The following is a 17,268-nucleotide window of genomic DNA, read 5'->3' as shown; positions in this document are numbered from 1 at the left end:
TATTGAGAGTAAGCAAAAAAACCTCACGCATTACCCTAACTGTATGTATATTCATTATAGGGAAATCTGACTGACCCCCTTGGTGTGACAGAAAAACAGACAGTCTTGATAAAGTTGCCAAGTATTATTAGAATCCACCGAAACGCGTCAACGCTACTCCTGGTATAATTCAAGACTCTGACATTGATGTTGGCGCAGATTCTGTAGTAGCAAAACATTGGTGGAAACATAATGGAGTCCGAATGTACAACGTGTATTTAACAATGTTTATGTTTTACCTTGTCTGTCTCTAGTCTCAATTGTGCAGGCCATAATTGATTGTTTTTGTCACGTTTCATGTATTTTAGATTAGGGCATTAGATTAGTTAGCCCTACACTATTGTTTTTTTTCCAATGTATACATAATAAATCATTTTAGTACTTTCTCTTTGGTGTATAATATGATTGCACTCTTTAAATTTTGAGCTATGTTTATGTAACCTGTTTTCAATTTGACTCAAGGGCATTTTTGTTATTTTTGGTATTCTGCAGCACGCACAGAAAGATAAATATGATTTTTGGCTTGTTTTTAACTAGGAAGGTATCTCTTCCTGCACAGAAACAATCCTGCCTGTAACACAGGCACCATTGCAGTTTGCAATTAGGTAGTAAATCGGTGCACTGGTAGTTGGCGCCATATATAGGCCTGTGTGCTAAAGTCTGTTGCTTTCAAGCCTGTCCATGCCCCCAGGCCCAGTGCCCCAAAAGCAAACTGATGTAACCAGTGTATAGATAGAGTCCAATAAAAGAATGGGAGAGTCAGTGAGGAATCTGCGGCTAAATAAAGTCTGATGGAGCGTAGGTCTCTGACCCTAAGTCTCTTGGTGTAGTCATCAAACAGACCCCCCCCCCCCACTGGTTGTATGGACCTTTAGTAGTCGACCCGAAATCTTGAAAGAGAGCAGGCATTCAGAAGTAAATACAACAGTATGAAAAACAATGGTCCTGAGAGGCCCCCCGCGCCTAGGGGAGGGGGGCCTTAAGTGGCATTACGGGCCACTAGGGGACCTCAACTTCCACGTGGAGGACAACAAGGACAACAACACCACCTCCCTGCTAGACAACCTCACCAACCTCGGACTCAAGCAACTGGTCAACACCCCCACCCACTACGCTGGCCACACGCTCTACCCCGTCTTCTCCTCCAGCAACCACATCTCCTTAAGCCACGCCACCGAACTTCACTGCACCAATCACAGATGCGTCCATTTCAACTTCAGGAAAACCATGACCCACCACCAGCCGCAACAAGTCCCCCGAAGATGCTGGAGCAATATCACCACCGACCAGCTCACCACCTCCCTGAGCCAAAACCCACCCACCAACACTACGGACCCCAACAAAGAAGCCCGCAACCTCACACAATGGATCACCAACTGCGCCGATGCCCTTGCACCACTGAAGAACCCTCCAAACAACCCCGACAGCAAGAAAGTCTCATGGTTCACCAGCGACCTCAAAGACTCCAAGAAATCCTGCCATGCCCTCGAGAAAGCCTGGCGCCACGACCAGTCAACGGAAAACATGACAGCCCTCAAGAACGCCATCCGCAAACACCACCAGGTTATCCGTACCACCAAAAGGTAATCTTTCAGAGAACGACTGGACAACAACACTAACAACAGCAAGGAACTCTTCAGCATCGTTAAAGAGCTCTCCAACCCCCAACGCCAGCAACAACGACATCGCATGACCTCTGCGACTCACTCGCCACGTTCTTCCACCTTAAGATCGCCGATATACACAACAGCTTCGGCGCTCAGACCACATACCCAACCACCGAGCCAGCGCCCCTCACCACCACCCTCTTCACCTGGACACCCGTCAGCTCAGAAGACACCACCCTCATGATGAACACCATCCACTCATGCTCCCCAGCCGACCCCTGACCACACCACATCTTCAACAAAGCTGACTTCATCATCGCACCCCAGCTCCGGGACATCATTAACAACTCCTTTGCATCCGCCACCCTCCTGGAGAGCTGGAAGCATGCGGAGATCAGCGCCCTCCTGAAGAAACCCACCGCAGACCCGACAGACCTCAGGAACTTCCGCCCCATCTCGCTCCTCCCCTTCCCCGCAAAAGTCATCGAGAAAACCGTCAACATTCAAACATTCAGCTGACCGCCTTCCTCGAGACGATCGGCTCCTTCGACCCATCACAGTCCGTATTCCGAGCGAACCACAGCACCAAGACCGCCCTCATTGCAGCCACGGATGACATCAGGATCCTGCTTGACAACGGGGAAACCGCCGTCCTCATCCTCCTCGACCTATTGGCTGCTTTCAACACGGTCTGCCACCGCACCCTGACAACCCGCCTCCACCACGCCGGGATCCATCGAAAGGCCCTGGAGTGGATCACCTCCTTCGTCTCCGACAGAACCCAAAGAGTCCGTCTCCAGCCCTTCCACGCAGCGGCCACCAAGATCCTCTGCGGTGTACCCCAAGGCTCCTCACTCAGCCCCACCCTCTTCAATGTCTACATGAGCCCCTCGCAGCCATTGCACGCAAGCACAACCTCAATATCATCTCCTACGCCGACGACACCCAACTGAACCTCTCCCTCACCAACGACCCACCACCGCCAAATCCAGCTTCGATGAAGGAATGAAAGACGTTGAGGAATGGATGAAGCTCAGCCGTCTGAAACTGAACTCAGACAAGACGGAAGTCCTCATCCTCGGCCCATCCACCTCCGCCTGGGAAGACTCCTGGTGGCCCCCTGCACTGGGCACCGCCCCCAAGCCCACGGACCACGCACGCAACCTGGGATTCACCCTTGACTCCTCCCTCACGATGATCACCCTCAGCATGCTCCGTAAGATCTTCCGTTGGATCCCCACTGGAACCAGGAAGACAGTCACCCAGGCCCTCGTCACCAGCCGACTGGACTACGGGAACGCCCTATACACTGGGACCACTGCCAAACTACAGAAAAGACTCCAGCGCATACAGAACGCATCTGCACGACTCGTCCTGGACATCCCCCGATGCAGCTGCATCTCTGCCCACCTGAGAGAACTGCACTGGCTCACCGTCAGCAAGAGGATCACGTTCAGACTCCTCACCCACGCACACAAGGCTCTCCACGATATGGGCCCCGAATACCTGAACAACCTCCTCACGTTTTACACACCTTTCCGCCAGTTCCGCTCCGCCAGCCTCGCCACCGTCCCACGGATCCGCAGAACCACCACCGGAGGAAGATCTTTCACCTACCTGGTGGCCAAGACGTGGAACACCCTCCCCACCCACCTATGACTGACCCAGGACCATCTCTCCCTAAGGAAGCACCTCAAGACCTGGCTTTTCGAGCAGTAGCGGCACCCCCTCCCAGCGCCTTGAGACTCTCACGGGTGAATAGCGTGCTCTATAAATGTTTCTGATTGACGGGCGAGAGGCAGGGAGAAAGAGACTGGGTTTACAAGGGCAAGGGGAGTGGGGGGGGTTAGCAGGAAAGGCGAGAAGGTAGGAAGAGCTCGCAGGTGACCCCTCCCCAGCCCAGGGAAAGGGATAAGATCACGGAGCACATGGGAGAAGCCCTCTTTGTCCTCTTGCCTCGGGTGCCGCGGGTCACAGTTAGAAGGAAGTTGGAGGTTGCGGCGGGCACCGGGGGTGAGGGGACCTCACAGCGTAGTCAAGGCAAGGTTCGTATTTTAAGGCCACTTTTGTCGACGCTTATTTGATATGATGTGATAATGTGAAGGAGCAGAGGCGATTGAGAGATAGGTGTATTTAGGCAGTGCTTTGTGGGTAAACCTCTTGGCACACTGCTACGATCAGAGTTATTATCAGTTATGTAGAATGGGCTGTATTATCCGATGACAAGTATTAACCCTGGATGGCATTTGGCATGACACAGACATTATGTATGACTATTTTGCGACTGCCCTAGGTATATCGAAAGATGTAGCATTATCACTTTAAAGCTTCGTTTATTGAAGCACTTGTTGTCTGGTGCATGCTCCGTTAGGGCCGCTGGGTCCGGGTTGAGAAGTGGCTTGAATATATTAGACTCCACGATACGGGGAAAAGCGCGCCCTTCGTTGATGGGGCGCAGCTCCAGTGGCGGCTTACTCACAATAGTGCGACCCATGTTACTGCTAATTAATTTATGCGATTTTATATAGTGCAGACTTTACTCGAAGGTGTCAGAGCGCTTCACAATAGGAACAGTAATGATACATGAGGAGAAAATTACAAGAGAACAAATTACAAAAGCAAACTTTAAGCATCGTATGCGCTCTTTCTCTTGAGTTGTTGGAGGAGCCCGCATGACGTAGGGTCAGCCCGGGCCGTGCGGGACGAAGTGTTCAGGTTTGGTAATCTTTACCTGACCTTTGTTGACGGACTCCGCTCGTTTCAGCGGGACACCGTGGGCAGAAGGCTTGTTACTTTCCAAATAATTCGGGCCGTGAAGAATGACCGCCAATATAACCGTTAAAAGGCAAATATTTTGCACTAGGTATATCAAAAGATGTAGCGTTATTGAGCATTACTGTTATCTCAGTTACGTAATGCGCTGGTGCTCTAAATCCTGGCTCAGGGGTTCGATTCATATAGGCGGGGTATTTTGGGGTTCATTATGTTATTTAATTTTGCAGTGCTTATAATGTTTGTTGCATAATTCTGAGCCCATATGAAGTGGGGGCGTGACTCTAGTGGGGGCGTGTCGTCTTCGTCTCCGATACTTTACAATTTAGTTTGCTCATTTAGTTAAATGTAGCGCGCAGCAGTTTATACGCTGGGCGTTATTCTGGCAAGGTGCTAGGGAGGTCGAAGCCTGGCAAAGCGGCAGTGTGGTGGTAAAACAACATAGTTACGCTCCAAAAAATAACAATAATCATATGTAGGTGTATAACTAAATAAATATATATATATATATAAGGAGCTAACCTTTCCTAAGTATTCCTGGGTTGGGAGCCTTGCCAAAAGTATAACCCAATACCAAAGGGGGGTGTGGGTTCGCTGGTTTCGATAACAGGAACACATCGTACAAAATATTGATGTCCTGTTACGGTGTTTCAAACACCATACAGGAGCTGTGGTTTTGAAGAATGTTATGTAAACACAGACCCTAAGTTCTGCATTCTGATGAATGACGCAGTTTGAAATGGAGTGCCTTCTTGGCGCATTCTTTTATTAATTTATGTTGAATGAATGTAATTATAATAAAAAAAAGCAAATTAGTAACGCAGGTTGTATATCACATTGCAGTCATGGACATGTCTATCAAAGGAGGTCAGTTTAATTGTTCTCAGTGTGAGGCAAGAGATTCAGCAGGAGCCTGGCCCGGCTTCAGAAGGCGAGAGATGAAGGAGCTCTCTCATGCGGTGCCAAGTACAGTTAAGCAACGGAGGCAAAGTAAGACGTCCATTCTATATAATGGGAGGCTGAGCTAGCTAATTTCACAGCAAACTTGCTTCGGACCGCCAAGCGAAGCTCCCATGTTTTCCGAGTGCCAGCTATAATGCCATTACTGGCTGTTGATGCTTTAGATGTTGCGGGGCAAGGAATGGGCTGTATTGAACACTACACAGCTCGCAGAATTCCACCCTAGTTCTGAAAATTTTTAAATGTGTGTAGAGCCAGGGGTCTCCAAACCGGTCCTGGAGGGCTGGATCCATGGCAGGTTTTTAAAATAACTACATGTATCTCAATGGGGATATCCCAAAAATCTGGCATGGATCTGGCCCTCCAGGACCGGTTTGGAGACCCCTGGTGTAGACCCTAATGCTTAATTCTTCTATACCGCGCTATGCTGGTTCACTGCATATATGTATGTTACGTTTTGATTTTATAATGGGTGGCACCGTTAGGGCATTTGAGAAGGGCTGCAGCCAGATGCCTAGTTTCATGAAACATGTTGCAAGTTGCTAATAGCAGAGGTTGTACCGGTTGGGACATGGGAGCGCGGTTATAATTATAGCCCAGGCCCTCCGGGTCTCAGGATGCATCATACCGAAGTCATAGACCAGAATTTCGGCACATGTTTTGCTGATTATAGAGCTGGAATAGCTTGTTGTCTATAGAAACACAGTTAGTGTTTCAGTTTCTTTGGTATTAGTGGTTGGGCAAGTTCCAGGCTGTCAATTCTATTTGTAAACCAATGCCCCCAGCCATGGGGAGAGATTTTGCAGATTTTCCCCGAATGTGAGTGGGATGGAACATTATTATATGGAGAAGAGATGGTTTAATGGCGGAGCGGCAGATATTGCAACAGGTGTCACAGGTGGGAAATGAGCTTGACTGGGTTTTTTGGCTGTTCAAAATATTGGTGTCAGATGATCTCACATTTAAAGAACAGGGGTGAACAAGATCCCAGAACCGCGTGGTTTAAGGTCTTTGACTCTCACTCCAAAGACTATATGTTCAAATGAGGTCCTTTTGAGTACACATTTGCGGTATTTCTTAAAAAGGGTTACTGGTGGAAATTCTAGGAACACGCAAGATTCTGAAAGAATGGGGTGGCGGGCCAAGGTTTTGGGGATGCATAGCTAGACACACATCGACATGTGCTTAATTTCAGATTGCAGATGCCCTATGAGATCTGCAGCACTTCTCAGTTGTCTCATTTATTGGTTGGGAGGTCATTCTGTGATAGCCTCAGTTTTGCAATAATTGGTTTGGAAGTCATTTTGGGGAGAGCATGACAGCTTATCACTGCCTTTGGTTGGGTGTTTTCTGTTAATAAGGGACAAGAATGTGTTGGCATGATAAGTTGACATCTTTAGTGTTCACTCATGCGTATTTTTGCATTGAGTAGCAGCGGTTTGGCGTTACCCAACTTAAGGATACTCAGGTTGTTGACCTCAGGTGGATGAAAGGCTGAGGGGACCAGTCGGGGTTGTATTAATTTACGGAGCCGCAAGACCCGGCTTAAAGATTGCTGGTGTATTTTACGGCACAATTGACACCCAGACTAGGGAGGTATCGGTTCTATTGTTCGAGGTGAAGTACAGGGTTGGGCACAAACAGCAGACGTGTCGGTATTTGCTAGTGGAGTAGAGTGGTAATACGTGTTGCTCCATAGATAATTAGGTGCAGTGTATAAGAAAACGTAGGGCGTTTGTGAAAAGGGCACTGTTCCGGTACCTTGGGCGTCAAGGAATAGTGTGGACTGTTTTGCTTTAGCTTTTGAGCATGGATGGATATTCATTCACTAGATTCTTAAAAAAGAAAAAAAGAGAAAAGAAATGGCTGACAGCCCGGCAGGTTAGACGTGGGGCCACTGGCATTAGGGGAAACAAGTGAATTAATAGCTGCTATGCAGGAGGCACAATTATTGCAAGGGTGAAGGCATGCCAAACATGCAGGGCGAAGTTTGGCAAAGGCGGGATTTAACCACTGGTGTGAGTGATGCAGGAGGTGTATACATAGCTCACGCTCAGGGAAGAGCAGCTTCAGAGTATACTGGAACTACAGCTTTCTTGACAGGGAGCCGCTCATGGGTTTATAAAAATGTACTGTCTATTATATATTTATAAGTGCGACTTCAAGAGGGTGGATATCCAAACGCGGACTGTTTGTTTTTCCTTTTCTCTACGTGCTGGTGGGTGGCACGTGGCGCTGACATGGCGATAACATGATCTCTGGATGACAACTGGCAGAACATGAAGGATAGCCAGCATTCATTTCCAGTGCAAAAGGGCAGAACCTTCAGGATAGCCAGCGTTTAGTTCTGGCACACAAGGGTGGAGGACTTCGTGTTCGGTGTGGTAGTGCTTTAACAGTGTAATGTGTCCTGTCATGGGTTAGGCTGTAGTGCAGTTCATCATCCTAAGGAAGCAGAGAACAAAGGATAGCACTTACCATCAAGGGCTGAAGGGGTGTGGCAAGGTAATAACTCGGGCCACAGCCACATGTAGGTAGAATTTGGTGGATATGGGACAAAAAGGGGACGCTTACCTCGGGGCGCTGACACAGTAAAAGCTGTTTGAACAATACTGGGGGGGGGGGGGATCCGCCTTGGGTCCAGATAGGGGAGCAGGCTCAGGTAGCCTGGTGTTGGGTATGGTGATTTTCCACGTATAGAGCCGGTACCAGTACGGCTTGCACTTCAATTGCAATGGTTATCTGGTTTAAGAGGTGCTGCCTATACGGCAGTATTAATGGTTCAGCTGGGCTGCTTTTCATAGCGCAGGTGGGTGCAGGATGTGGCATGGGCTAAGTTATTCTGACCAGCCCAGATTAAGTTTATTAGGCACCAATTTCCAGCAAAGGTAAGGCAGTAGTAGAGTGGGCAGAAAGCGCTGTTCAGGGGGCTGATATGGGCCGGATCCATTTCTCAAGTGTTACCTGGTTGCATAAGTTCTAGAAGGTGTAATGCCACTGCTTAGTATAATGGGTGAATAGGTCGCCTATTACCTACATGGGGCCGTTTGGGAGCGGGTGCCTCCATCGAGGGGTTTAAAAGATATGCATTGCGTTGCAGCAGGATTGCATTCCCCATAAGAAACCAACAATAATAGATTGGGGCGAGTATCACAATGGGTATTTGCAGGAGTCTCCTGTGGAGGTAAGGAATGTAGGGTTGGCATCATTTATCCGCTTAAATGGGGGGCCATCCGCACTAAATTAGGGGCCGTGGCGCCAGATCTGGAAAGGAAGTAGCTACTGGGGGGGGCGAGAGCGCCAGTTGGCTCCTCGCCCTGTGGCGGGGTCCCGTCCAAAAAAAATGTTGGGGGCTCCTTTCTGGGCGGGGACTGGCTCATCCTGGGAACAAGGAGGGCAGTCAATGGGGCTCCGGGCTGGTGGGAGAGGGGGCCGTCCTGCTGGTGGTCCTGGACTCTCCGGCCCTACCCGAGATGCCGGTGCTTGGAAGAAGCAATTTGGGGAAAGCTGGGGCGCAAGGAAAGGCGCAACGCAGTACAAGGTGACCGCGTCTAGGGGGTAGACGATGGGTAGTTACCTGGAATGGATTGGAAGCAATGGAGGTGGGTTGTGGCCTGATGGTACAACCCACATCCTGGGTGGATCTGGAGATCCTGAATTGTAAATACAATTGTGACCTGCGGTGCAAACGAATACTGCACAACCCTATGTTTATCAATGTGTGTTGGATTGTTTAATAAAGTTGGTCTAATGTTGGCAATGTATCAACAAATAAAGAGGGCGTTATCTGAGAGAATTAATAAAGACTACGCAGTGAAGACCAGCCATTTTGTTTGGTACCTTTTGTGGGGGGCAAAAGGGGGGGTAAAGTCAAAGTATGATGAGACGAATTGCACGTTATATGCCTACTATGAGAGGCCCCCCGCGCCTAGGGAAGGGGGCCTTTAGTGGCATTACGGGCGAGAGGCAGGGAGAAAGAGGCTGTGCGTACATGGGCAAGGGGAGTGGGTAGGGTTAGCAGGAAAGGCGAGAAGGTAGGAAGAGCTCGCAGGCGACCCCTCCCCAGGGAAAGGGATATGAACATGGAGCACGAGAGAGAAGCCATCTTTGTCCTCTTGCCTCTGGTGCCGCAGGTCACAGTTATAAGGAAGTTGCCCACCCACCCATCCCTGTTGTTAAAGGTAGAACTGGCTGGGTCCCGGCCAAGAAAAATATCGGGGGCTCCTTTCTGGGCAGGGACTGGCTCATCCTGGGAACAAGGAGGGCAGTCAATGGGGCTCCGGGCTGGCGGGAGAGGGGGCCATCCTGCTAGTGGTCCTGGACTCTCCGGCCCTACCCGAGATGCTGGTGCTTGGAAGAAGTAATTTGGGGAAAGCTGGAGTGCAAGGAAAGGGGCAAAGCAGTACCAGATGACCGCGTCTAGGGGGTAGACGTCGGGTAGTTACTTGGAATGGATTGGAAGCAATGGAGGTGGGTTGTGGCATGCTGGTACAACCCACATCCAGGGTGGATCTGGAGATCCTGAATTGTAAATACAATTGTAACCTGCGGTGCAAACGAATACTGCACAACCCTATGTTTATCAATGTGTGTTGGATTGTTTAATAAAGTTGGTCTAATGTTGACAATGTATCAACAAATAAAGAGGGCGTTCTTTGAGAGAATTAGTAAAGACTACGCAGTGAAGACCAGCCATTTTGTTTGGTACCTTTTGTGGGGGGCAAAAGGGGGGGTAAAGTCAAAGTATGATGAAACAAATTGCACGTTATATGCCTACTATAGACTAGAGATCATGCACGATTTAAACATATACTTGTAATCATCGTTTGAAATGCTTCTGAGCCTCTAAACTTTTTTGGCTAACTGTATTAATACACTTAATTGTTTAAAACTGTGTAACAACCGAACGGAAAATGTTTTAAACAGATGGGGTTTTAATACTCACTCCATCGTATTTTCACAAATATATTAACCTGTTCAACAGACAGTTTATGGTACAAAGGAGCAAAATACTTCTAAGAGCGTGCAAAGAAGGAGCATGCTTGGGTGATGAAAGAGTGAAGTGAAGATTTCAAGAGCAGTAATAAAGAAAACAATTGACAGATTGAGGATGGCTGATCATACAATCACAGCCCTAGTGGCACCTGGCCACGTTGGCTTTTAGTATCAATTCAATATCATTGATTACATTTGTACAGTCCATAATTAGATTCTTATGTGACATTTTTTTTAAAGAAAGAAGGTGGTCCAGGTAAGGTATAGGAAGGCGCCGATGTTTTGACCCGACTTGGGGCTCAGGGGTAAGTGAGGGCCTCAGCCTGCGGGTCTTCTTCAGGACGGTATGGGCAACCTGGGTACCGGTGGTGTGGCAAGGTCACTTACCTAGGGGTTAGATTAAATTAAGTTAATTTAAAGGTCAGGGTTGCGCACACTATGAGTTACTAACAGTAAGGTGATGGGTTCCTTGCTCATAAAAACGCTTACCCATGTATTCTTGTGGGTAGACCTGATCTTCTTTTCTTAGTCAAAAAGTGCACCTGGAGCCGGTTGGGAGACTTCAGGTTAAAGATCAAGCAGGAATGCGTAGGGAGCGCGTCTTCATCTGTGAGTGATAGGATTTATAATTAAACACTGGAGTAAGTACGCCTCGTTTAGCATGGAGCCTATGACAGGAATCACTCATACCGGTGATGTGCCTTTGAAATCAACGGAGCGGGCCACACTTACCAGGGAGTGAAGGGTAATGCGTCCTGTTACTTCTTCACATGGCATGTAATGCAGCTGCTGAAGAAAGAAGGAAGGGTGTCACTATTCCATGGTTGCAAGGGTTGCAGGGAATAGTTGGACTCAGTGGAATAGTGCGCTTACCTCATTATAAGGTCTTGACCGGTGGGTGGCGTCCGCATGGTAAGGAAAGGCAGACTGGCTGCTACGTCGCAAGGAAGTTAAATAGGAAAAGCCGCCTGGCGTGAGAATCACGCCGGTTGCAGTAACAGGGGTGAAGAAAGACTCTCTGATGTTTAATACGTGTTGGAGAAGGTATTTCGAAACAATAAACAGGTGACAATAGACTATAGACCTATCGTCGTCTGTAATTGTATATAGCGTCTATTCACAGCACGGCACGTATTTACAGGGTAAACATTGCATACATGTCTTATATTATAAAGCAAACTAAGGTAACCAAGGATACACATTATACATTACACAATTGACAACAGTGCTTTAAAATATTTACAATTGGCAATGGAAGGTGGTCATGTTGGTGTAACTGAGAAGTCTACTAACCTGAAATTGTATTTACATGCTAATGGTTGCACAATTGTAACCTGCGGTGCAAACGAATACTGCACAACCCTATGTTTATCAATGTGTGTTGGATTGTTTAATAAAGTTGGTCTAATGTTGACAATGTATCAACAAATAAAGAGGGCGTTCTTTGAGAGAATTAGTAAAGACTATGCAGTGAAGACCAGCCATTTTGTTTGGTACCTTTTGTGGGGGGCAAAAGGGGGGGTAAAGTCAAAGTATGATGAAACAAATTGCACGTTATATGCCTACTATAGACTAGAGATCATGCACGATTTAAACATATACTTGTAATCATCGTTTGAAATGCTTCTGAGCCTCTAAACTTTTTTGGCTAACTGTATTAATACACTTAATTGTTTAAAACTGTGTAACAACCGAGCGGAAAATGTTTTAAACAGATGGGGTTTTAATACTCACTCCATCGTATTTTCACAAATATATTAACCTGTTCAACAGACAGTTTATGGTACAAAGGAGCAAAATACTTCTAAGAGCGTGCAAAGAAGGAGCATGCTTGGGTGATGAAAGAGTGAAGTGAAGATTTCAAGAGCAGTAATAAAGAAAACAATTGACAGATTGAGGATGGCTGATCATACAATCACAGCCCTAGTGGCACCTGGCCACGTTGGCTTTTAGTATCAATTCAATATCATTGATTACATTTGTACAGTCCATAATTAGATTCTTATGTGACATTTTTTTTAAAGAAAGAAGGTGGTCCAGGTAAGGTATAGGAAGGCGCCGATGTTTTGACCCGACTTGGGGCTCAGGGGTAAGTGAGGGCCTCAGCCTGCGGGTCTTCTTCAGGACGGTATGGGCAACCTGGGTACCGGTGGTGTGGCAAGGTCACTTACCTAGGGGTTAGATTAAAATAAGTTAATTTAAAGGTCAGGGTTGCGCACACTATGAGTTACTAACAGTAAGGTGATGGGTTCCTTGCTCATAAAAACGCTTACCCATGTATTCTTGTGGGTAGACCTGATCTTCTTTTCTTAGTCAAAAAGTGCACCTGGAGCCGGTTGGGAGACTTCAGGTTAAAGATCAAGCAGGAATGCGTAGGGAGCGCGTCTTCATCTGTGAGTGATAGGATTTATAATTAAACACTGGAATAAGTACGCCTCGTTTAGCATGGAGCCTATGACAGGAATCACTCATACCGGTGATGTGCCTTTGAAATCAACGGAGCGGGCCACACTTACCAGGGAGTGAAGGGTAATGCGTCCTGTTACTTCTTCACATGGCATGTAATGCAGCTGCTGAAGAAAGAAGGAAGGGTGTCACTATTCCATGGTTGCAAGGGTTGCAGGGAATAGTTGGACTCAGTGGAATAGTGCGCTTACCTCATTATAAGGTCTTGACCGGCGGGTGGCGTCCGCATGGTAAGGAAAGGCAGACTGGCTGCTACGTCGCAAGGAAGTTAAATAGGAAAAGCCGCCTGGCGTGAGAATCACGCCGGTTGCAGTAACAGGGGTGAAGAAAGACTCTCTGATGTTTAATACGTGTTGGAGAAGGTATTTCGAAACAATAAACAGGTGACAATAGACTATAGACCTATCGTCGTCTGTAATTGTATATAGCGTCTATTCACAGCACGGCACGTATTTACAGGGTAAACATTGCATACATGTCTTATATTATAAAGCAAACTAAGGTAACCAAGGATACACATTATACATTACACAATTGACAACAGTGCTTTAAAATATTTACAATTGGCAATGGAAGGTGGTCATGTTGGTGTAACTGAGAAGTCTACTAACCTGAAATTGTATTTACATGCTAATGGTTGCACATGTGCCATATTTTAAGGCTAACCAAAGTACATTTAAGACAAAAATACAATACACACAGTTTAAAAATAGAAAACATGTAGAGTGACAATTGCATAATAATTTACTCGTGTCCAGTGATTACGTCGTGCGCACTATGCACAGGTGTAATTTAACCAAAACAAGATACAGTATGAGACTGACCTATAGCTACATCCATGGTGAGGCCGCTCGCAATGGGCAATGTACCATGTTGTATTATGTGAAAACATGACGGTGCATCTGTAGAGTAAGGATTGCTTGCATACAACTTTTTGTCAATTGACGAGGGACATGAAGATAGGTACATCCTATGTGCATGAGGCAAAATCTGGGCGGCTACTAAGGGAGACAGTTCAGCAAGGGTAGCACCCTGGTGTAACATGGGCAATGTTCAATTACCCATTGTTCAAGACAGATACCTGTTTGCTTATCTCCTCATATTCAGTCAGGCCAAATTTTATGGTGCCGAAAAGATGTATATATCTACGCTCTCGGGTGCTCAAGATGTTGCTAAAATCTTCACCCCTGGGGTTAGGTTTAACCTTTTCTATCACCCACTATTTAAGGCTTTCTGGTTCGTGCCCGAACGTGGTGAAATGGTCCACGAGAGGTTCCCTTCTGTGTCTGGCATCTAATGCGGCTGCAGTGCTGCAGGATGCGACACTTCACTTTCTCGATGGTTTGTCCTTTATACATGAAGTCACAGGGGCAAATGATGGCGTAAATGACCCCTGAAGAGTTGCAGAGACCGTGGTCCTGTTATTTGTGCGTGTGGTTGTTATGCGTGAAATGCTTGGTTTCCTGGACCATCGGACAAGCCTTACAGTGACCACATTTCACGTGGCCTTTGACTGGGGGATGCCCCAAAGGACCGTTTGGCTTGGCCTAGGCCCTGATGGTAATAGTGCTTAAACAACATGGTCTCTCATGTTTTTGGCTTTTTTTTTAAAGCGTGGAGGTGTGGTGGTGCGTTGCCTAGTTCATCTGAGATTAGGTGCCAATGTTGATAAATAATCTTCTTCACAGCATTGCTTTTTGTAGAAAAGGTGGTCACACATACTAGTCGTTCTTCATTCTCATTCCTATTTTGTCTAGGTTCAAGGAGGTGTTCTCTGTGATTGTGCCATGCACGTTTGCGGGCCTGTTTAAGTAACCTAATGGGATACCCTCTCTCAAGCAAACGTGACAGGAGACCAGCCGACTCATTGAAATAATCCTCTTTTTTGGAGCAATTCCGCTGCAAGCTCAGGAATTGCCCAATGGGGAGATTGTCCCTAATGTTGCGTGGGTGGTTCCTAGTGTAGCGTAGTAGTGTGTTTCGTTTGCTGTTTTTTCTGTAGAGACTGGTGTATAAAGTCTCTAGTCCCATGTTTATCGTGATGTCTAGGAAGTGGATTTTGGATCTATGATTGTCTAGTGTGAATTTGATGTCTGTGGAGTATGTGTTGAGCCAGGTGTTCCTCACTCCCTTTCCATATGATTATGACATTCTTAATCATACAAGAGCAAACTGTAATTATTATAAGGTAAATATTAAATGAGTGTAAATTCATCCCCTCCGCTATACTGAATTATGACGTCTAAAGGTGCATTGCAACATTATATGATAATGCATAAATTTAAAACACATAAGTTGATGGGTTATGGCACATGTTGTATGTATGGACCATATACTGCAACACAGGAATAAAGTATATGTAGAGGGTGGAGTCTACATTATGCAGTCAGTGGCATAGCAAGGGGGGGTCTGCCACATGCAACACAAGTTTTGTGGGTGGCGGCCTCCCCCAGCCATTACCTGCAGTTTCGGGGCGGCACTCGCCAACAACCCCCCTCTATTTCAAAGCAGCTGTTGCCGGACAGCAGTCTGAGGAATCACGCAGCCATGGCTGTACAGGAAAAGCAGGGACTGCCCTGGGTGCCCAAAGGTCTAGCCATCCCACTGTATGCAGCTCCAAATCTCTACCAGAAAGAGTCTTACTACAGGAAAATAACTTGCTCTTCTGATAGAGTCTTCTAGCCACAGATTCCTCACCTTTTGAATAGATACCAAAGCAATACCTAAGTGGAGGTGGGTTGTGACTAGACTCAAACCAGAAAGTCCTATAGAAGCAAGTGGGCATATTTTTCATTCTTAGTGGATATGAATGTCCAGACAATAGCGCTTTGTGAACATATGGAGGGACCTCCATGTAGCCACCTGACAAATGCCTAGGGCAGGAACTCAGCTTGCTAATTCAGTGGTAGCAGCTCCGATCCCAGTAAAATGAGCATGTAGAACATCCAGGAGCTGATTTTTAGCGTAAGTGTAGCAGATCTTAATTAGGCTTGGGTAGAGTTTGCGGAGTTCCTATGTAGTGCAACTACGGAAAGTGACCGCAACATTTTGTCACACTACACTGAGTTCCGCAAGTGGGGGAAGCGCGTTACATCACGCCGTTCTTGCTGATTTTTAGCACTGGGTGTTTGTCCCACGCTGTACAGCACAAAACTGCACAATGCGCAGCGCAAGAGGGCGCTGCTTCTCTCTGCCACTCAAGAAGATGTTGGACTCAAGCGGCAGATTCCTCAACGCAAATGAAAGGTTTCTCAATGCGAGCTGTAGCAACTATCTGTGCTTGTCACATTTAGAGATCTCTGGAGTAGGATTTTCCTTGTTCGTTAACGTTGGTGAGTTTGAGCGAGGAAAAAACTCTGCCTCACGGAGCAGAGTTTTCAGAACTTCACACACTGCACAGAGTGAGAAATTCTGCAAACTCCACGAATAGAGCAGAATTTCACACCCAGGCCTAATCTTGATTCACAACACGATCAAGCTGGAGATTTTTCAGGAGGTTATCATCCACCGGTGATCTTTGGTACTATCCATGTAGAAGCTCAGCGCTTTCTTGGGGTCCAAGCGATGGTGTGTCTTCTCCTTAGAGGAGTGAAGCAGAGAATGAATGTGGGTAGGGTGATGGTTGGATCAATATGGAACAGCACCACAACTTTTGGTAAAAGGGATACCTGAGTCCGCAGAACCAGTGTTTCTTTGACAAAGCAGGTTAACACAAAGAGTTTGAAGCTCAATCACAGGCCGCACCGATGTTATAGTGATGAAGAACACTGCCTGGAGGGTGAGGAGCAACAAGGGAAAGATGTGAAGCAGAATAAATGGAGTTCACATTTGAAAGATGAGGACCATGATAAGGTCCAACTGTAGAATGACAAAGGAAGAATTAGGAAACACATGTTGTAACCCTTTCAAAAAGTATCACAACATTATGTGACTTGATCAAAGAGGGCTGATCTGGCACATGCACATAAGCCGAAAGATCGAAAGTAGTAACTGAGCTTATAAAGCGCCTGGTTACATTAGCCAGTGTGTCCCCGCGCTGTACCGCTAAGGAACCCATCCTAGCCTTTTCCTGTGAGGAGCCCACTCCTGGGCACCCCAAGGTGAAGCCAGGCATCCTTAGTGATTAGGGCCGGTGTGGAGATTAAGCAAGCTAAAGGTACAATTTAACTACACCCAGGACGGCCTTGCCAGGCTATGGACAAAACAAACAATAAAACATCAAATAACGTGGCTTGAAGGGGGCCAATCTGTTGAATACTGCAACAGGCCATAAATTCCTCCCAACAACAGGTATATACAGTTTTAGTCAAGGGATGCCTGGCTGCCAGGAATAAATCAACCACATATTAGGAATGTCAAAGTAGTCACACTCAATCTCCATGGATAAAGGTAGAGATTGCAAAGGTCTGGATATAGAAACCTGCCCTCT

The sequence above is a fragment of the Lissotriton vulgaris genome, chromosome 9, assembly GCF_964263255.1.
Source record: "Lissotriton vulgaris chromosome 9, aLisVul1.2, whole genome shotgun sequence".
Taxonomy (NCBI): domain Eukaryota; kingdom Metazoa; phylum Chordata; class Amphibia; order Caudata; family Salamandridae; genus Lissotriton; species Lissotriton vulgaris.
Note: the sequence above shows the minus strand (reverse complement) of the source record.